The sequence below is a fragment of the Dipteris shenzhenensis genome, chromosome 27, assembly GCF_047967505.1.
Source record: "Dipteris shenzhenensis isolate YYH24624 ecotype China chromosome 27, Dip_SZ_1.0, whole genome shotgun sequence".
Lineage (NCBI taxonomy): Eukaryota > Viridiplantae > Streptophyta > Polypodiopsida > Gleicheniales > Dipteridaceae > Dipteris > Dipteris shenzhenensis.
Genome location: NC_141622.1, coordinates 18227237 through 18231000, shown reverse-complemented (window position 1 = coordinate 18231000; position 3764 = coordinate 18227237). Strand labels below are relative to the sequence as shown.

The window sequence follows — 3764 nt, the reverse complement described above, 5'->3', positions numbered from 1 at the left end:
GAATAGTATAAGATAATTTATATTAAATACTATACACACACACAGATATATATATATATAGAGAGAGAGAGAGAGAGAGAGAGAGAGAGATAAATATATAATATAATATACATATAATATATTATGTTATATCATATATTAAATAATATATAACATATAATAGATTATATAATCTATAATATATGATATAAAATAGATTCATGTAGGGGAGGGGGGGAGAGAGAGAGAGAGAGAGAGAGAGAGAGAGTATACTGATTAAAGCTAATGATACAATCAAGATATTGATTAGAATTGGAGTTTGTAAAGTTCAATATTGGAAACATTGATATGGTCACTAATCATTATAACAAAAGAAGAATTAGTGTCATCAAGCATCATGAGAAGCATAAAGGAAGTTTTAAAATAACTTATATGCAAGATGTAGTTGGACAAGAGTTCGCCACTTGATTGGGTAATGTGCTTACAGTTTCTTTGTTCCTCTATGAAATTTTTAATCACAAGATGTAAAATAATTCAAAGGAAGGTTGGATTTTTATGTCGGGTGACCTAAGCTACAACATAATTAGGTTAGAACTTGAATGTAAAGACCTGTGATACATGCTTTAGACGTCTTAGCAATAGCCTCTAATGATCATCTTTGAATTCTCTACAAGTCTCTAGATTCTATCATGTTGGGAGATTACCCAGCAATCATGTGTAAGTTGGTGGGAGATCACGTGCGTTAGTTCTCATAGGATGAGAGAAAAAAGGTTCAATATTTAGTGGGTTAGAGAATATGAAGTGCAGTGTCAAAGAACCCATGACATACCCATTCATGTGAACAAAACATTCCCATGTAACCCAATCTTTTTGAAAGCTCCAATGCATCAAATTGAGAACATCAATGTAAGGAAGTTTAACGAAACCTCAGATAACTCTTATCAGGATTCATCTAGCTAAATCGTTGAGTAAATTGAGTATAGAGCCAAGCGAAGCAGTTCCTATAGTTGAGGGAGTCTTGAAACTTAAAATTTAAGATCCCACCTTGAGACCCATTGGAGCGCGTCTCTAACCCATCTTACACGGGTCATGCTACTCATATTAGTGAAAACCAGAGAATCCATTAAGCCATCACAAATAAGAGATTGATCAAACAAATAACAATGTATAAATTTTTTAATCGTAGATGACGACAAAAGACTGCCATTTGACCACAAAACGATGAATTCTCATCATTGAAGACTTGCAAGCTGGGCACAAGCCACGGCTGGGAGAGAGAAGGTGGTAGAGAGGAGAATCGAATGAGGCAAGGAGAAGGATAAGGTAAGGTAGAGAGAAGTAGCAAAGAGAGGAGCTGCCAATTGAGAGAAGAAGAAGACAAAATGCCTAGAGAAAAGTTGCATAAACTAACAGTCTAACCCTAACCCCAAAAAAAGTTAACTCTAATAGATCACTAACACAACACGAAACCAACATTAAATATCACTAAACTAACTTAAGCAAAGTAGGCTTGAATTTTCGAGCTAGCTTTTCAACATCTTATGGAGTCTCGACTAATGAGCACATCCACAAACAACACATCCAAGGGACCCTTTTATAGGGCCAATTACTCTAGGAACTTCGAATTGAAAAATATCAAATGGCTAGTGAGTAGCTAGTGGCTAACAAATCATTGAAGAAGCTTATCTTTTCAAAAGAAGGGTAGTTGGTTAAAGGGTTTTCAAAAGAAGAGTAGTTGGATCAAGGGTCGTTGGCAAAAGTCTAGTGTCATCCATGTATGAAAGTCAAAAAGTTCACGTGAAAGTGTAAGACGTGACAAAAGTCTAGTGTCATCCATATATGAAAGTCAAAAAGTTCACGTGAAAGTGTAAGACGTGAACTGTTAGTACGTCGAAATAGAATACACATGGGATTGACCAAGCAAAAACGGTGGGAATGAAACAGATAATTGAAAGTGTAAGACGTGAACCGTTTGTCCTACGTCTACATAAGCAAAAACGGTAGAAATGAAACACATCTAAGGTCACTTGGCTTCCCTATAAAATGAGCACGAAGCACCGGAGACTATAGTATCCACTGAAAATCATGGCTTTGTTGTTGCGCAACGGTATGGCCATCCTCTTCATCCTCCTTTCCCTTTTCTCCTACGTTCCTTGCTCCTTTGCCCAATCTCGTATGGTTTTTGCCCACTACTTGCTGTACTCCTACCTCTACAGCGATGATGTCGCAGGCTTCACCAAAGAGATTCAGCTCGCCCAACAGTATGGTATCGATGGCTTTGCCCTCGATACGCCCATCTGGAATCTTACCCTCCAAGCCCGAGCGGATAATCTCTACCAAGCTGCCGCAAATCTCAACTTCAAGATCTTCTTCTCTCCAGACTACAACGCTTACGACTGGTCAAATGGTAACTTCCTCAGTCTTGACAATTTGGTGACCATGCTCACCCGCTATGCAAACTATTCCAGTTAATTGACGTGCCAAGGCAAGCAATTCCTCTCCAACTTCAATGGAAGTTTGATAACGTTCTCACCCTATACTGATCCTCTCAGCACTTGGCGTGACGGCGTGCTAGCCCCTGCCGGAGGCAACATTTTCTTCGTGCCCTGCTTCTTGGTTGCAAACGTTCCGGCAGCAGACATTACAAATACTATCAACCAGTTCGATTCTATATTGAATGGCTTGCTTGCTTGGGATGCTTCCGCCTGGCCGTATGTAGACGGAACTCTCTCAGAGGCTGCCGACAACGATTATTTAGCAGCCTGCAGAAATGCAGGGAAGGTGTACATGGCGAGTGTGAGCCCGTGGTTTTTCCGTTCTGATGGGATCAGAGGAAACTACGCAGGGGACGGGTTATGGAGGCAACACTGGGAAAGTCTCATTGCTTTACAGCCTGACTTTGTAGAGATCTTGACATGGAACGACTGGGCCGAAAAGACTTACGTGGTTTCTGTGTCTGCCGATAATACTCCGATTGGTGCCTATCCGGGTGAAAACAACGATGTGAGGTTCACTCACTTGGCCTATCTGGATCTGGCGGGGCGCTACTACATTCCATGGTACAAGACGGGCCACCAACCCACGATTGATTCTGCAAGCAAGGAAGCGTTATACATCTTCTACTACACGCAGACCAAGGTGTATGCGACGGTGCTGCTGTTTGAGCCAGCGGATGTGATTCTGACCTCGGGGGGGCAAACCCAGACGTTCAGCAATCTGCAAGCGGGGTTACAAAACGTGAGCATGGCGTTCTCGGCCGGGCAACAGAGCGCTGAGCTGGTTCGGAATGGCGTGACGGTGCTATCGATCACAGGAGCTCTCTCTGTCTCCACCACGCCCTCCTCCGGAACCTCCGCAGACTTCAACGTCTACTCTGCTTTCAACTCTACGTCCTGATCTCATGGCGATCTCATGCTCTACAACAGAACACACGATTGTAAAAGAAAGCTCACATGAGAAAATGTTTACCCAATTGCATCTGATTTAATTGTGTATTGTTGCTTTGTATTATGCTTTCAAACATTCTTCTCTAATGTTCTGATATTTCTCATGTGATTTCTTGTACAATCGTGAGCTCTCTAATAACCCCAAATATTGTGGATGAGGGTCAAATCCTCACTCACCAACTCTTCAAAATGAATTAACAAATGCAATGGTTTGAACAATCTCCCTACAAATGTCAAAATGCAATGGTTTGAACTATCTCCCTACCAATATCAAAATGATTAGAGTTCTCCCTTTCTTCTTTGTTCTTTTTCCTTTTTTGTTCTCTTTCTCAAATTTTC

At 41.0% G+C, this 3764-nt stretch overlaps 1 pseudogene; it reads left to right on the top strand.

Annotated features, from left to right (window-relative positions):
- Positions 1-2064: 2064 nt before the first annotated feature.
- Positions 2065-3398, top strand: LOC147883971 (glucan endo-1,3-alpha-glucosidase agn1-like; annotated as a pseudogene).
- The last annotated feature ends 366 nt before the right edge of the window (positions 3399-3764 follow it).